Source organism: Phocoena sinus, chromosome 5 (assembly GCF_008692025.1).
Source record: "Phocoena sinus isolate mPhoSin1 chromosome 5, mPhoSin1.pri, whole genome shotgun sequence".
Lineage (NCBI taxonomy): Eukaryota > Metazoa > Chordata > Mammalia > Artiodactyla > Phocoenidae > Phocoena > Phocoena sinus.
This window is the reverse complement of record NC_045767.1, coordinates 11,105,330-11,124,779: the sequence shown is the minus strand read 5'-3', so window position 1 is coordinate 11,124,779 and position 19,450 is coordinate 11,105,330.

The following is a 19,450-nucleotide window of genomic DNA, read 5'->3' as shown; positions in this document are numbered from 1 at the left end:
CTTGGCTAGGGTTGGCTGTTTTTCAAGTTTCAAAAGGTAATACAGTGTGAAAAATGTTAAGCTTGCAGGTGAAGTATGTTGTGCAGGTCAGAAGACTATGCAAGAATTTTTTAAATATCTGCTAAATGTTATTCAGGGTAAGGGTTACTGCAAGAACAGGTTTTCAATGCTAATGAGAATGGCTTAGTTTATAAGAACAGAACAAACCTATATAGTGCAAATATAATTTCAGTTGATGAGACTATTGTGACCAGAGACACTTGTGTTTGTCACAGCTAGGTAGGTCCTATTGGCATCTATTTATATTTATTTTTTTTTTACTTTATTTAATGGATAGAGTAAAGGATGCTGCTAAACATCCTACAATGCACAGGACAGCCTACCACAATGAATAATTGTTTGACATAAAGTATCAATAGTGATGAGGATGTGTGATGGTTTATGAATTTATGTAAGTATTCATACATAGGTATGAATTTAAGTTTCTTATAATTAAAGTAATACTCAGATTATCTCTTCATCTTAGATGAATTTTGGTAGACTGTGGTCATTCAAGATGAGGTTCCTTTTATTTAAGTTGTCAAGTTTCCATGTGTAGAGTTGTTAATAACATTGCCTAATTAAACTTTAACTGATACAAGTTTTGTAGTGATATCCCATCTTTCACTCCTGACTGGTAATTTTTACCTTTTTTTAAAAAATTTGTCAGCCTTATTATAGATCTATTTTTCCCCCAATCAACATTTGTTTGATTTTTCTTTACTGTGTTTGATTTCTTCTCTAATTTTAATATTTCCTTTCTCCTTGCTTAAGCTTTATTTTGCTCTTCTTTTTCTAGCTTTTTTTTAAGGCGGAAGTTAAAATTAATTTGAGATCCTTCTTCTTTAGACATATAAATATTTAGTGCTATAAATTTCCCTCTAATCACTTCCCTGGCTCTAATCAGAGATTTTGCTATATTTAATTTCTTTCATCCAGTTCTATATATTTTTCATTACCATTGAGATTCCTTCTTTGACCAATGGGTTATTTAGAAATATATTATTTAATTTCAAATTGCTTGGAGATTATCCTAATTTGTTTGCGGTAAATTTCTAGTTTAATTTCATTACAGTCAGAGATCATAGCTCGCATTCTTTATTTTTCTAATTTTTATTTTATATTGGAGTATATTTTATTTAGAATGTTTAGTTTCAGGTGTACAGCAAAGTGATTTAGTTATACATACATCTATAGCTTTTAGATTCTTTTCCCATATAGGTTGTTACAAAGTATTAGTAGAGTTCCCTGTGCTATACAGTAGGTTCTTGTTGATTATCTATTTTATATATAGTAGTGTGTACATGTTAATTCCATCCTCCTAATATATCCCCCCACCGCCTCTCCCCGTTGGCAACCGTAAGTTTGTCTTCTAAGTCTGTGAGTCTGTTTCTGTTTTGTAAATAAGTTCATTTGTACCTTTTTTTTAGATTCCATATATGTGATATATGATAATTGTCTTTGACTTACTTTACTTAGTATGATAACCTCTAGGTTCATCCATGTTGCTGCAAATGGCATTATTTCATTTTTTTATGGCTGAATGGAATACTATTCCATTGTATATACGTACCACATCTTCTTTATCCATTCATCTGTCAAAGGACATTTAGGTCATTTCCATGTCTTGACTATTGTAAATAGTGCCGCAATGAACATTGGGGTGCATGTATCTTTTCAAATTATGGTTTTCTCCAGATATATGCCCAGGAGTGGGATTGCAGGATAATAATTTTAGTTCTTTAAGGTACCCCCATACATGTATACAATTTACATTCCCACCAACAGTGTAGGAAGGTACCCTTTTCTCTACACCCTCTCCAGCATTTGTTGTTTGTAGATTTTTTGATGATGGCCATTCTGACCAGTGTGAGGTGATACTTCATTGTAGTTTTGATTTGCATTTCTCTAATAATTAGTGATGTTGAGCATCTTTTCATGTGCTTTTTGGCCCTCTGCATGTCTTCTTTGGAGAAATGTCTATTTAGATCTTCTGCCCATTTTTTGATTGGGTTGTTTTGTGGGTTTTTTTTTTTTTTTTTTTGCTATTGAGCTGCATGAGCTGTTTGTAGATTTTGGAGATTAATCCCTTGCTGGGGATTAATATTTGCAAATATTTCCTTCCATTCTGTGGGTTACAGAATTGTAAGGTTACAATTTCCTTTGTGATGTTCACCTTGGGTAGGGCAGGTGCAGTCAAAAGGGTTCTATTCTGTAAGACTGCACTCTTTCCAGTCCTTTGGCTAGAGAGAGAAGGCTTTTTTAAAAATCCTTGTTTGTGCATCTTGTTGGGTCCTAGTGTTCCTAGTACCCAGGCTGGGATATGCAGGAGGCAAAAACAAAACCCAGGGAACTCACATCAGATTGCCTTTTGATTCTTAACATCTCTAACATCTCAGTGTTCTTTATCTTCAGGATCCCAAAGAATCTGAGCTAATCCTTAGGAGAAGAATCAGCATATGCTCCTAAGGTGAGAGCTTCATTTCTATGTTTTTTTGTATTTTTTTTTTGGTTGGTTGGAAAGGTTGTCAATTCAGGAGGCTGGTAACATGGGACTAAGGTAGACTCATGTTCAAGAACCAACTCCAAAGATTCTGCTCAATCATGAACGTTTTTAAAGGGAAAAATCTATATCATTTTTATATTCTTATTTGTTCACTGCAGCATTTAAGGAATATATTTTTATGTTTGTCCAACTTTTAAAAATTATTTTAATGGTAGAACTGCTTAGGGTTTCTATTCTGAACTACTGCAGGAAAAAAGGGCAAAGATTAGTTTTAAAAATAAGAATCCATCCTCTTTTATTAAGGATTTGCAATGCAGTCTAAATAAAATGGAAATAAAAAGTTAACATTTGAAATTTAAGGTTATTAGCATATGGAGCCATGAAACTTAAATTTCTCCCAGGAGTTAATTTCTTTCTGGATTGTAAATGAATGTGGTAATATTTTTCAATGTTTAATATGAAATATTATTGAATCCAATAATCCAATATTGGTGTCAGTTCTTAAGGATATTTTGCCTTGTACAACATATGGACCTAGTGTAGGTCAATATACATTCAAAATTACAGCACCTTTTGTTCAAACTTGTTACACAAATTTCACATGTTACATTTCCCAGAATTGCAAACATGTGTCATCTTGTTTATCCCATTAAAAAGAAGATTCAAAATGACAGCTAAAGAATTCTAATTAAATCTGTAAATACAGTAAATTAAAATATTATTTCAGCATTAATATTGACTTCATAATAAGGAATGTGAGGCTTTTATGCACCTGCTTAGGAAAATTTACAGTTTTCTTCAGTTTTTGTGTTGTAATATATTCTGAATACATGCCAAAATAGAGTTGTAAATAAGCTCTCATTTAATTTTTTACATAAAATATATGTTTTTTATTTTTATAAATCCAAAGATACTTAAAGTAAGTTTCAAAAAGTGTGATTAAGAGTATACTACAATTAATTAATACTTCCTCTTACCTGGACAACAGAAAGTTACTGTTTATTGTAAAAATGATTACAATGCTCACACCTATTTGTGGGCTGGCATAGAGCTTTTTTATTATCTCAAACTTGTCAAATTCAATAAAAGTTTACAAAATAAAATATGTAAAAATAAAGGTTGGTCATTGATGATATATTATCAAATGCAAAGTGTTTTTACTGAACAAATGTGATTCCCTATGACAATTGCAGAGTCTCTTCTATTTGCCCCCTATTATCAACAGGGGAAATTTTCTTTATTCTCCACTAATCATCTCTGACAAATAGTTGGCAAGCTTAATGGTGAAGAGCTGTCCATAGGGTTCTAGGTCAATCTCACCCCTTGGGAAGAAAGCACACACGTCTAAGAATAAATGCCCTCCAAGAGAGGAAAAGTACAATGCTTTACATAGTGCTTGTACGACTTCTTTTTTTTCCCCAAGTGTTATTAGCTAATATCTTTGTGATACAATTTAACTGTCATTTCAGGTGTTTAACGTGACTCATGTTTTCCCCTCCTATTAAGGAACACAATGATTTTGTATTATATTACTCCCTTAGATCATCATTCTTGGCTTGAGCTAGGATCAGTTGAAAAAAAAAACAATTTCCAAATTCTACTCAAAATATTAATGAAAATATCCTATTGAACACTGCAGTAATACAATGTCTGTGACTTGATTGTGTGTTTGTGTGTCTGTGTGTGTATAATTTTTTTCACTAAGGAAAGAGAGCTAGAAAGTTTAATAATTTGGAGGAAAAGAATCTAAATACTTCTAGCAAAGGTGATATACATATGTATGTGTATGTATGTGTGTGTGTGTGTGTGTGTATATATATATATATATGTGTATATATATATATATATATATATATATATATATATATATATATATAAAATTTCCCGGATAGCTGAAACAGAGTTAGCATTTAAAAATCTGATGATGTATGTGTAAATTTAATTTAAAGACCACTCACTGTTCTGAATTTTCCCACAAATAGTGCACTGAAAATGATGACAACCCTGTAACCATTCATTTTTTCAGATCCAAGTGCAAGTATTTTTGTTCACTTGTTCAAAACATTTTATGCAGTATTTATGTTCTAGATAAGGTGCTAATCTCATAAGAAATAAAAATAGATACATTTTGTGACTTCATGTTCAAGTACCTGCTACAATGATGAAGTGGACTTTTCTTCTGCTTTCTTATTACTCATTTTTGCTCTACTCACTAAAAGAAACATAAGAATTTACCAGTAGTCTTTGCACTGATGTAATTGTTTCATTGTGTTATTATTATTACTATTTTAAGGCTAACTTGGACTTTATGCTAATTGATACTGTGTTCTTTTCAAATTTATAATTTGCCTTGTACAAATATAAATAAACACAAAATATTAAAGGTACTTTCACCCAAAACATATTGCAGACAAAATGCTCCCAGTCTGAACAGTCAACATGGAGTTTACACTGAGGGTAATTTTTAGTCATTCATTTAAATAGAACAAAAACAAAATAAGTGTTAATTGATTTAAATAGAGAAAATTAAATGAAAAGATGAAGTGTTAAAGAGCCTAGAGAAAATTGCTCAGTTTGCATATAAATTAGGTAATTAGCCTCTCACCTGCCCACGTAGAAGTTTATAACCCTAATTAAAATAATTATATAAACTTCCAAGACTCATTAGGAAAATGTGAGAAAGAAAATAAAATGCATTACTGCCCTTTAAGTAATTTTGCTTGAACTTAGTTAATAACATTTCTATAGATTAAGTTGATTTAAATATTTTCACACACATATACCTTTTATAGTTGAAGATGCTAAGAGCTTTACCTAAAAATAAAATACAAAATAAAAATTTAATCTACAGAAAATGAAAGTAAATAAGATAATTTGAAAGACTTTAAAAATAAATTTCATTGTTTACTCCAAAATGTGTGGTTTCTTACAATGCTTCTACAATCCATGGTTTTATAAGTATAAATATTCATTTTTAACTATTCCTAAAGATCTTTTATTTTTAAAATATTGCAAAAGAGTTAAAATTCTATGGTTTAACAAAAAAGCCTTAACCTTTAAGCAGATCAACCCTTTGGTAGTTTAATGAGTAAAGCATGCACATATTTAACACTAATTAATTTAATAAACATTTATGGAACAGTTATGTTTAAGAACCTGCTAAGCAGATGAGTGGGGAATTAAAATGAAGGAGACAAGTTTCCTGATTCCAAGGAATTTATATACTTGTGAGGTATATAAAAGGAAACAAATGAACAAGAAAAATACATGGTGATGGTTTAGATGCCATCAAGCTATTAATGTGTAATAGCTAAAATAAATCAGAAAATGACGGGAAGAAAATAATATATATAAAATATATAACATATGCCAAGTAGTCTTTAAGATATCTTAAACTTGTTTTAATATAGTTATAATGACAAGATATTCTGATTTATGGCAGATGATAAAATTGAAGCTAAGAAAAATCTGCAATTTTGAAAGTCTTCATGAATTATTTGTTTAATATTTTTTAAACAAAAATAAGTGGATATTGCAGTATTGAAACAAAAATATAAATACTGCCTAAAAAATAGATTAGACAAATGAATTCTATATGCCACCAGATGGGATGCAGTAAGAACTGCACATCAACTTGTTGATGATGTTATTGACAAAAATGCAGATCTCGAAATCTAAACATGAGGAAACACCAGATAAAGAAATTGAGGACATTTCTGAAAGAAATATTAACCCAGCCTGTAATCTTCAAAACTGTTTGCGATATTGTGGAAGTCAAGTAAGGACTACGAAATTCATGTTGATTGAAGGAACTGAAAAGAAATGCAACCAGAAGAAATATTTTCTCCTGGAGTGGACTGTTTTACTATAGAAAGCATTGGGGCAGTTTGTGAACCTGAAGGAATTCTCTGGGTAAAAGTTACATGGCAGTTGTATTGCTTTAGCAACTTTCTCGAAGTTGGCATGGTTTCATACAAACATTAAAAGAAAGAAGCAATATCAAAGAGGCACAGGGTGCCAACCTGATTTCTGTTCCAGGAATCACCAGGGAAGCTGTCTTGCTACTATCTTCAATATATTTTAATATTTAATCAATTAGTTTCATTCATTGCATAACTAGCGGAAATTAATGCTTGATTCTATAAGCTAGTATTTAGTCACTTTCCAGTACTGTTTTGCCACTTTTATTTTGATTTACTTCCCTTTTTAAACGTTTTTAATAAATTACAGTAAGTTAGGGATAGTTATCTTATGACCAGCTAAACCGAATAGTGTTCTATCAAGTATCAAATGTATCTATTTGGCTTTGTCAGATTTCAGAATAAATGCCTTTTAAAAAAGAGAGAATTCTAAGTAGTTTTCTTAAAATAAAACCCACTTTATTCAACAAAACTTACTTCATGTGGTTTTCCTTCCAAAAATGGCTACCCCTTGAGTTCTTGGGAATAAACAGTGCCTCTCCATAAAACTGCACATCAGCAAATCTGCACATTGAGCATCTCAGCTAAAACAAGTTTCTGAAAACAGGCTCAATTTGTGGCTTGTGGTGATGCCTTCATAACGACCCTTTCCAGAGGGTTTTCAATTAACCCTCTGGAAAGTATCTCTGAATGTGTAATTTTGTATCATTTTTTTAAAGCAGCCATTTAATTCTGAAGCACAAGGAACATAATATGAATAAATTAAGCAAATGTACAGCTGTTTCTAAAAACTGAGTTTCTTTCCTAGTAGTTTATTCTTTTAATAAAAATGGAGAGATGACCACTACTCATTTCATTTTTCATGGTTGGATTGATTCAGTTGAGCTTCATCAGGTGTTCTTATGTTTCAGTTATGACTCCCTTCAATGAGCTGAAGGAAAATGTATCATACACTATAAGTTAACTGTTTTTGATTAATTTAACATATGTATAGAATTATCATATTTTTCCCAAGTGCATGGGAGGGTTTAATATAGTTATTTATTGTTTTATATCTGAATACACTTACTAACTTTATGTCTTTAGGAAACATGTTAGCAATGAGAGTTCAAATAGATATGACCCTGTATTTCCTTTTTCCTCAATAAAATACAGAATGGAAATTATCTATACATTCTTAAGGTGTCTCAAAATATCTTTTAATTTGACTAATAATTCAGTTATCAAGAACAAGTAAGTGCTGTTGCCTTCTGTATCTATATTTCTATACATTCAATCACTTCCTATATATTTACTATTTAATATTCTACAGCATTCAAATAAAACTATCTCACATGTACAATATACTTTTATTTCTGTTCTTTTTCTATCATTAAATTGGAAACCGTTCACATTTTAGTGTAAATCTGAACCATATCTCTACCAATTCTAATCCCTATCTACCATTTCCTTAGTTACTGAAACAAAGTTGTATAATTTTCTGAAATAGTTTTTGTATATGGTGTATTCCTTTCAGTTTTTTCTCTTCCAACCAATTTTACGAGTTACAAATACAGGGTTGAGGCTTTCCAACAGAAAGTCTTGACTCCTACAAATAAGTACTTGAGGCCTTCTCAAAATCATTTGCATATTACCTATTCAACATTGTGCTAGGTTTTGGCAATGCAGTAGTAAAACAGTACTTGAGGCCCTTGCTCTCATGAAACATACATACTCATCAATGGCAAACAGCACAATCCTTAGATTTTAATATGCAAGGGAATTGATATTTGTTGCTTGTTTACTTCTTTGACGTCAAGTATTACCATTTTGGCCATTCATATTTCACCCACCCAGGAATCCTTACAGATCTTTATATTGTTCATACTCTCTTGGCCCTGAGTTTTTGTACAAAGCTGACCCTGTGTCAAGACAAGCACAGGAATAACAGCAACAGCATCATCAAGACCAACAACAAAGGAAGGATGGGAAAATTTATTAGACTCTTGTTTGGGTCCTTATGGTAAGGACTTTGGGTCTATCATTTTAATTTATTAACCTATTTTTATAAACTCTACATCTTACATCAATCTTCTTTTAATCTATATTTGTTATGTAGTTTTCACTTTAAATTTCTCTAACCTCTTAAATCTCACTTGTATGAACCAATAGTACTTTTTCCCTATTCTTATTATAGCATATAACAGGCTATATGACTCTAGGTACCTTGCCATCATTGTTTCCACAATACATAGCATGATCCTTCATGTTTAATATATAGTTTTTGAATTAATGAATGATGTGTTGATGAGGAAACTTTTTACTAAGAGTAAGAAAAATTATGTCAGTTTGAGTCTTCTGAGACTCAGATGCCAAGATGGAATTCCACACGCAAGAGGTTAATTGGAAGAAATACCTTTGAAAGAAAAAAGAGAAGATGGAGCAAGAAGAGGATAGAAGAGACTCCAGATTGAGATGAAAGTCTGACATCTCTAAAAAGAGAGAGACCAGGAAGGATGGTTGGAAAAGAACCTCAGACAGCAATGCAGATCTGAGAAATTCTGAGCCACAGTAAAAGAGCTCCAGAACAAACATTACCATTTGGAAGAGTCCCATACTGAATAGGTCTAGTAAACCTGCAATGCTCAGCCATTGGCCCGGGAAGAGCGCAGCATCTGCGTTAACAATGTGGTGGCTCTGAAATAGGGCAGCTGGATGTAGCTCACCAATTACCCTCATTATAGAAGTTTCTCTTGAATGAAAATCTGAGAGGAACACCTTCTTGCCTGCCAAATACTATTTCAAATTCTCAAGAATAAAAAAAATCTAAGTAACATAGTAGTAGGTCAAGAGGTTTAGTGGCCTAAGACTTTGTGTACTCATCTAATAGATATCATCAATTTTCTGGTTGTGTCTAACTCTATTCTCTGCTATTGTCTGTTTCACCTTTAGCCTCAATACTGCAGCAAAAATGTCTGCAGAAGTTTGGGTATATCAGTTCCAGACACCACAATATCCAGAAGTCTAAGAGAGGGCATATTTTCTTTTATTTTTCTTAGGAACCTATAAGGAGATTTCTCCTCATTTGTTTTTATTTTGAATTGGGTCATATGCTTATATCTGTTCTAATCATTGGTGAAGAGAAACAGGCTACACGTAGGTTAACCACATCAAACCTGAATATGGGGATGGAATAGTCAACTTTGAGGGATAATGGTGCACTGGGAAGCTTAGATATACTGAACATGTTCTGTAGTAGAGTGGAAAAGAGAGAATACAGATGCTGATAGACAACCAATAGCATATGCTATTAATGAAAAACTGGAGAGTCATTTAACATCAATGCTACGGATTTTTTTAGAACCTGTTAACTGAACACAAAATCCAGTTTTTGTTTTTCTGCATAGTAAATTTGGACTATATTTATTGTATAATCGAGAAATAACTTGTTTTGCTTTAAAATTTCGAGAATTAGTTACTTCTGGACTACTACTGTTACCTTATTACAGAAAAGTAATATATAGTAAAAAGTTTAGAAGAAGCGAGTTTTATTAACTATGAAGCATTCTTCCCCCAATATCATATCCCCCAAACATTATTTCCATACAAAAAATAATTGCTCTTCATGACCATCATAAAGGACTATGCCTTGTCCTTCTCTATAGTCTCCTCAGATCCAGAGCATGATTTGAATACTGTACATTTAATAAATTCTTATTCTAGATATCAGAGGAAAAGTATTCATCATTGACTATGATGTTAACTGTACAGTTATCCAAAATGGCCTTTATTATGTTGAGGAAATTTTTCACTATAGTTATTTTGTTGAGGGTTTTTATCATGAACGGGTGTTGAGTGTTATCAAATGCTTTTTCTGCATCTATTGAGATGACCATGTAATTTTTATCTTTCAATCTACAGGACAAAGGTACTCACTGTCACCACATTTATTCATCATAGTACTGGAAGTCCTAGCCAGAGCAATTAGGCAAGAAAAAAAAAAGGCATCCAAATCAGAAAGGAAGAAATAAAATTATTTCTATCTGCAGATAATATAAAATATAGAAAACTCTAAATATTGCACAAAATAACTACTAGAATTAATAAACAAATTCAGTAAAGTTTCAGGATACAAAATAGACATAAAAATCAGTAGCATTTCTTTCACCAACAATCTGAAAAGGAATTCAAGAAAATAATCCCATTTATAATTTTACTAAAACAATAAAATACTTAGAACTAAATTTAACCAAGGGGATAAAAAATGTGTACACTGAAAACTATAAAACATTCATGAAAGAAATTGAAGACACAAATAAGTAAAAATAAATCCATGTTCATGGATCGAAAGAATTCATATTGTTAAAATGTCCATACTAATCAAAGTGGTGTACAGACTCAATGCACTCCCCATAAAATTCCAATGGCATTTTTTACAGAAATAGAAAAGAAATTCCAAAAATTCATTTGGAACCACAAAACACACCAAATAGCCAAAGCAAGCTTGTGAAGGAAGAACAGAGTTGGAAGCATCACATTTCTAATTTTGAATTCTCTTACAAAGCTATTGTAATCAAACTATATGGCACTGGCATAAAAACAGACACATATACCAGTGGAACAGAATCAAAAGCCCAGAAATGAATTCAAGCATATATGAACAACTATTTTTTGAGAAGGACAGGGAGAATACAGAATGGGGAAAGGATAATGTCTTCAACAAATAGTATTGGGAAAACTGGACAGCCAACATGCAAAAGAATTAAAGTAGACCATTATCTTATACCATACACAAAATCAACTCAAAATAGATTAAACACTTACACATAAAACCTGAAAACACAAAACTCCTAGAAAAAAACTTAGGTAAAAAGCTTCTTGACATTGATATTGGCAATGGTTTTTTTGGATATGACACAGAAAGCACAGGCAACAAAAGCAAAAATAAACAAGTAGAACTACATCAAACTAAAAAGTTTCTGCACATTAAAGGGAGCAACAAAATGAAAAAGAATGGGAGAAAATATTTGCAAACTATAAATCCGATAAGGTAACCATATCCAAAATATATAAGGAACTTGTACAACTCAATAGCAAAAAAAGAAAAAAAAATAGCCCACTTTGAAAACTGGGCAAAGAACCTGAAAAAACATTTTTCCGAAGAAGACATACAAATGGCCAATGGAAATATGAAAATGTGCTCAGTATCACTAATTATCAGGGAAATGCAAATCCAAGTCACAATATGATATCACCTCACACCTCACATGGCTATTAAAAAATGAGATAAATGTAGGCGAAGACAGTGAGAAAAGTGAATCCTAGTCAATAGTAATATAAATGCTGTAGCCATTATGAAGAACTGTAAACAAAAAAATGGTAACCATAATGGATCAATTAAAATTATATTTATGTCCTCAAAAAGTTAAAAATAGAGCTACCATATGATCCAGCAATCTCTTTTCTGGATATATACCCAAAGGAAATTAAATGAATACCTTGAATAGATATCAGTATTTCCATGTTCACTGCAGCATTATTCACAATAACCAAGATATGGAGACAACCTAAGTGTTTGTTGACAGATGAATGGTAAAGAAACTGTGGTGTACATATACTATGAAATATTATTCAGCCTAAAAAAATATCCTGCCATTTGCTTACAACATAGATAAGCTTGGAGTACATTATTCTAGGTGAAATGAATCAGACACAGAAAAAAAAAATACTGTGTGATCTCACTTACATGTGGAATCCAAAAAAGTTGAATATGGCAGTACAATGGTTGTTACCAGGAATAGGGAAGTGGAGAAAACTTAGTTGTTGGTCATAGGGTACACAGTTGTAGTTATATAAGATGAGTAAGTAGGTCTAGAGACCTAATGTACAGCATGATAACTATAGTTTAAAATACTGTATTGAATACTGAAAATTTGCTAACAGTAGATTTCAGGTGCTCTCACCACAAAAAAAACCGTTTTAGCTTGACTACAGTAATCTTCCACCGTGTGTGCATGTATCTGTATATGTACATGAGACATCAAGTTGTATACCTTAAATATATATAATTTTATTAAAAATGTTTAAATAGTAAATTAATTCTTGTTTAATATATGCAACTTTAGACTCAGCTTTGCATTTTTAATCTTCCTGTTTCTATTAAATGTATCATTAAGTTCTACTAATACAGTCTTCAAAATAGTTCTCCATTTTTTTGTTTCTAATTGTTCTATTTTCTTTGAATTATCTTAGTAGAGAGCTATCTCATCTTTCTTATAGATGATATCGTATATATTTTGTCTGTATCATATACATTTACAAAGTTAATATTTATCTGCATGATATTCTCACTGTTTCTTCTAGGTTAGGTCTGCCTTCCTAATTTTTGATATTCTTTTAAGCAGTGGTCATATATACTGCTTAAGCATTTTCATAGTACCTTGCATAATATTACCATACACAATTTTAGGCATATAGCAAGAAATCAATAAAATGATTATATTGAGTTAAAAATTGACAGATATTAGTAAGCTGTGGTGCAAATATTGTTATTTATATTTTTATGAGCTCAACTCTCAAATGATAACCTGTCATCAGTTGAGAAGTTTTTTTCAGCAAATACTATCAATAGTCACTGTTTAATATAAAGTACAATATATTTGAGACTGATAAATATTTCAGAACTGAAGTCAAGAAAGCCATTAAGGAAATCCAACGATTTTTATTGCTTCTAAAACCTAACATAATTTAAGTTTATGAACAGCATTCTTTCTCAGCAGAAAAACACATCATCAACCCACCCCACCCCCCAAAAAATCCTACATAATCGCAATCAATCTTGTTAATGTATAACAGAATAATGAACTATTTTTTAACTTCAGGATTTTTGAAAAAAATGCTAACCATATGGATCAATTAAAATTATATTTATGTCCTTGGAAGTTTAAAAATTCAATATCTATAAATAGCATATGATAAGAAAACAGGTATCCAGGGATGATCTAGCTATCAAAAAGAATTGATTAGGAGCTCTTATCATCAGATAATTTTAATGTAACAAAATCTGTCCTCATTTGACTAGTAGGCAATTTCAGTAGGCAATTTCTGTCTACATGTCCAGATTACTACTCTTCATCTGTCATATACGTTGCCTCTTATTCTGATACACATTCTGTTTTCATATAATCTAAAAATTATATCACATTTGGTATTTGATGAAATTACTTTTTATTGACTTACTTCAAAATAAGCCATTTAGGGCTTCCCTGGTGACGCAGTGGTTGAGAGTCCGCCCGCCGATGCAGGGGACACGGGTTCGTGCCCCGGTCCGGGAAGATCCCACATGTCGCGGAGCGGCTGGGCCCGTGAGCCATGGCCGCTGAGTCTGCGCGTCCGGAGCCTGTGCTCCGCAACGGGAGAGGCCACAACAGTGAGAGGCCCACGTACCGCAAAAAATATATAGAGAGAAAGAGAGAAAGAATAACATGTCTATTTTAAAAGGTACTTTATTAGTGAACCATTGGAAAAAATTCCAGCAAGGGTACATAAGACAGAAAAATTATAAAGTATATATTCTGAATTCTCCCAAGCAATTAGTCCATGGAGCAGTGGACTGTAAACAGTCTCTGCCAGAAGCACTGCCACAAACCAGATCATAGATAAGGAGCCGAAAGAAGTAATCAAACAGGAATTAGGGATATTCTGTCTTTGGGAATGCACATTGATACGTGGGAGTTAAAGCGACAAACAGTTCTAATTTCCTTTCTCTTCTGTCTTCTTACTACATATCCCTATTATTTTGCAGACACTTAGCAAGCCAAAATCTACATTAACAGCCTCCTTGCACTTTGCTGAATGTATCTAAAAACAATGCAACTAATTTCTGGACAACGGCATGTGAGCAGAAGCAGTAAATGCAGCACACAACTGGTGTCCTTAAAAGAAATATGTGTGTCCTTTATCCCTGTTACAATTGTAAAGAATTCACAGCCTGTTTTAAGTTATCTCATATATGAAGAGGAGGAGATGAGTCTAAAGATATAAAAACAACAAAATAAACTAACACAATAGAGCTATCATAACATCACTGAACTTCTCAAATATTTACATGAAAGCCACTCTTCTTATTTTTCATGGAATCTAAGATGTCATTTACTATTGCTTTATGTGCCATTACGAAACATTTCAGAAGTGTTTCCAATTAAACTCTGGCACACTGGTAAATATTTTCTAGATTCACCAAACAGGATTTTTAAATTTAGCAGTAGTGTTTTACATATTGCCAATTTCAAATTCCTATAACTTCATATAAATGTCTTATTCAAATTCCTGCCTCAATTTAATATTATTCATATTTAGATTTGCCATATTATTTTAACAAAATGCTCTACATTTATTTTCATAGTTAAAGGACCTTTAGGAGTAGAACGGTTTAGAACATTGCACAATATTGTATCTTTAGTTGTTCCTGCTACTGATTTTTTTTTAATTAAAATATAATGTGTATTATGCATATATAAGGAAAACGGATCTTAAATATACTGCATGATACAAAACACCAGTGTTATCACAATTCAGATAAATATACACTGAACATTACTAGAATCCAGAAGTCTCTAATGTGAACCCTCCCAGTCATTACTCCAGGCAACCACTACTCTTTTTACCTTCTTGATCCAGGTTTGTCTGATACTGAATTCCATATAAATGGATAATAGTTTCAGTCCAGTTTCAAAGACACAGCCAGCAGTGTCGGTGGTACTGTGGGCTCCTGGTCTTATTCTTGGCTGCAACAATGGTAACAACCTCAACAGTAGCAACATCAATGTCTTCAGAAGCTGCATTGAGAGTTTAGAGTCTAAGGTTACTGCTTAACAGCAGCTGCAGTCCAGTCAGGCCTATAGTTGGTATGGAACTGTGGGGACTAGAGTGCACCACCTTCCCCTGCTGGCTCTTCCAGTCTAGGGGTGATGGTTGGTGGCTCCCTTCAGTTACTCATCATCTGGAGCAATGCCACAGCCCCCTTTTGCTCTTTGAGCATTCTCAGCAATTGTGTAACCACTCGACACTACCCCCATTATATTATCTGTCCTCTGAAAACTTCAGGTAGTCTCTGTTTTCTGGACTGGTATAAAATCTATCTTCCAATTGCTGGTACAAAACTATTGGGTCATCCTTCATTCATATATCAATCTAAATTCCTCTTCTAAGATTTTACAGTCTTCTCAATACTGTTTCCTCTTTACCATCATTTTCTCCATTCTTCATACATACATATATATGTGTGTGTGTATATGCATATATGTGTGTATATATATGCATGTATATATGTGTATATTTGCTTACATTAAGTAAAAATGAAAGTGGGAAAGCAGAAGTACTTAGTATAGATAAATTACTAGGCCTTACATATAAAAAATATTTTAAAATCTCTATTCTCTGTATCGCCACTATTAACCCCATAGTTTCTCAATCTGTTAATGTGACACTGGTCAGAGTTACAGCTCTGACCTGTGAGCATCCACTTAGTCTCATAACAAGGTCCTGACATGCAGTACTAGTGTTAAGGATGTATTCCCTATTCCTATTTCTCTCTCTTATTGCCATTTCTATCTTTGTAATCTGGTTAATAACCCCATTATTGCTCTAGAGGAGAACAAATTGCTTAAGTCCTATGGCAGTTCTTTTCTCTTTCTTTCTCTTTCCTAGCCTTCTTTTGTACTTTTAATAATATCTGCTAAATAGAAATCGCTCTCATATATCAAATAGCTATGATCTGCCTCAATTTATATAATGGGTTGAGATCCATGCTCTGTCCTTACAATGCTGTTCTACTTTTTACAGCTAATTGGGATATGCCCAGTCATGTTCTGATATCCTTAATTTTAATCAAGCAGATATTACTGATTTGTTTTTATCATTTTTTAATATTCATTCCCTTTGCCAGCTTCCTATTTTTTAAACCACTCTTCTCACATCTACACCATGCTCAAAATTCTCTGAACGTCTCCTCATGAAAGCAAAATACCCAAATCAAATTATAAATATTTTAATTAGTATACAAAACTTTCTATATTAATGGAATGCTGTAGACCTTTTGCAAATGACATGCCAAAACTCTCATTTCCTTTAAATAAAATTTAGCTGTCATTTAAAAATTTTTTTGATTAAAAGATTTTCATACATATGGTAAAAATATTTTTAAGCATGAAAAAATATCCAATTTGAAATTGTGCATTTCATGTATTATATAATTTCTAGAAAAACCTATTTTTAATAAAAATAAAAATAAAACTTTTTTTCTCTCATAGAAGGGTGTTCATATGTCCTGATTTGCCTGGAGCAGTCAAAACAGTGCACCAATTTGGATAACACATAAAATGATTATCTCATAACATTTAATTATGAGGAAGTGATTACTGCTCACATTGAGTAAAAGTGAAAGTGGAAAAGCAGCAGTACCCAGGATTCTAAATGGCAATACAGGGTGGATAAGATGTCAAAACACAACCCGTAAGGATTAAATGAGGGTGGATTTAACTGTATTCAATATATGAATACAATATGTCTAAATAAAGTGAAGGAGCAGTCAGTCCTAGGGAATGCTTAAATAGAAGCAGCATATGGAATATGACTACACAGACAGTGATATTTATTTTGTTTGGAATTTTGCTTATATATTTCTAACATTTCTTGGTAGGACTGGCATCCTGGCTAAGAACAGCTATTCTTATTTTTATAGATAATTTTAAAATTATTCTTCTCTCCAAATATCTCAGTTCAAATTATAAGCAGTTAAAGAAAACTAAATTAATAAAATATTGATCATTTTAAAAGAGAAAGAGAAAATTTTGTGAACTTAATGTAAAAATCTTTTTTAGCCTTACGTCTGCAAGTAATTTGCCAATAGATTTATCATGCACAGTTATGCTGAATGGAAATTGAAGCTGTTGGAATAAAAGAGTAAGTTCATTTTTAATTATACTGTGAGTGATGCCCTGAAGCATATTTGCTGGATATTTTATCTATTGTTTGTTTCCCATGAATTACTTATAAATGAGAGATCAATATCTTTGAAATTTCTGCAAATAATTTTATATTTCATCTAGGAATTGCCTTGTTCATTTGTCAACATTATTATATTCTGTGAAAAGTAAATAGCAAAAATAATTTCGAATTGCTATGGATATGGAATTCTCACTCTTCAACCATCTCAAATTGACTAGATTTACTCAACCACTTTCCTACTGATTTTATCATATCCATTAGAAATGAGTATTCTAGTACAAAAATAAATAGTGTCCATCTCCCAGTCTTCCTAAATATTTACTAAAAGTCTTACTAACCCATGAATAACAGAGGTATTTAGTGCCTTAATGCCAAAATTTTATTTCCTTCTTTAAGCCTTATACATAAACAGACTAGTAGAAATCTCACTGCTATCACTGAGCAAAGTTATCAATGATAATTGGTTTCATAGAGAAAATTACTTGCCAGGCATTAGTTGAATCAAACATTACTTCTTGTTTATTGAGTTCTATGCAGATAACCAAATACCAGGGGCTTAGAAACATTTATTAAAAAGGTGAATTTAAATCTAGATTAAACACATGATTCATATGCTTTTAGTGAAAAAATTGAAAAAGATCTTACAAAAATTATTTGAAAACATTCCATCAGAATGTTTTAAATGGCATAAATGAGCAGAATTACAAAAACAAATTTTGAAAAAAATTCTTGAAGCAGTTTTAAACCATTGCAAAAATAGTAAGGAGATGAGCAAGACAAATATCTAAAAGTTGAGGTCAAGGATGGGAGAGAGAAAATGAAGTTGCTGCCAATGGAATCTAAGTCTACAAGTGATCATTTTCAACAAGTATTTCTGTCATTTGAGCCAAAAGGTGATACATTATATATCAACTAATATTAATTACATGTGTTAAAAATTTTTAATTGGGTACAAAAAATAGGAACCTAAAATACAGAACTGAGCCTAGTGAAAAAAATGTATAATTTCATTTCCTATATACCATGACCAAGATTAAGGATTTGAAATGTGACTATACAATGTAGGATCATGACTCTGATCTGTCATTTATTAAAAATAAATCAGAGTATTTATTAAAATAAAGAGTTAAAAAACTTGCTTTGAGGATGCACATTTATTTCAGATATTTGGACCTGAAATTATGTGCTTCAAGCTCTGTCAGGAAGAAGAAAACATAAGAGAACGTCCTTGCAAGTGGACTTAGTGTAAATGAAGCACAGAGGACCCTGTGGGACCCTCCTGGGTATGAAAACCCTTCTGTCCCCTATTTCTTGTTTGCAGAAAAAGAAGTCTTTAGTTCCCTTGGTCTTTCCAGAATTTCAAAGAGCAGGCACAGGCAGTTACTAATTAAAGAATGGAGGGAATGCAGAAACAAAGGAAAAGCAGTCAAACAACAGTGCAGCAATAAAGCAGACCTAGCTCCTCCTCAAGGGATGTACATAACAATATATCTTTCAGTTCTTCTATAGGAACTAAGGCCTCCACCCAGGTGGAGGATGGTAACTTCCAGCTGAGCACTAGAGCCCTGGGACACCACCCTGTTACCTCACCACCAACCAATCAGAAGAAAGTCACACAACCCACCGCCTTCATCTCAAACTGTGCCTTTAGAAACTCTTCCCTGAAAACCACAAAGAAGTTTGGGTCTTCTGAGCACAAGCTGCCCCTACACCTTGTTTGGGCCCTGCAAAACACACTGTACTTTCCTTCATCACAACCCGGTGTCAGTAAATTGACTTTGCTTCATGGCAGGTGAGTGGACCCAGGTTCGCTTCAATAACATAAATATAACCACTGGTTCCAGAAGTTGGCTTCATATATCTTTCCCTCATTCTGGGCCTGCAGCATGGCACAGCCCTCTCCTGTATCTTGTGAAGTGATGGCTTTCAGCTATTTTTTAGTGGAGGGTAGAGTTGCCCCTTTCCTCCACCTTATTGTTCTGAAAGGACTTTCATAAGG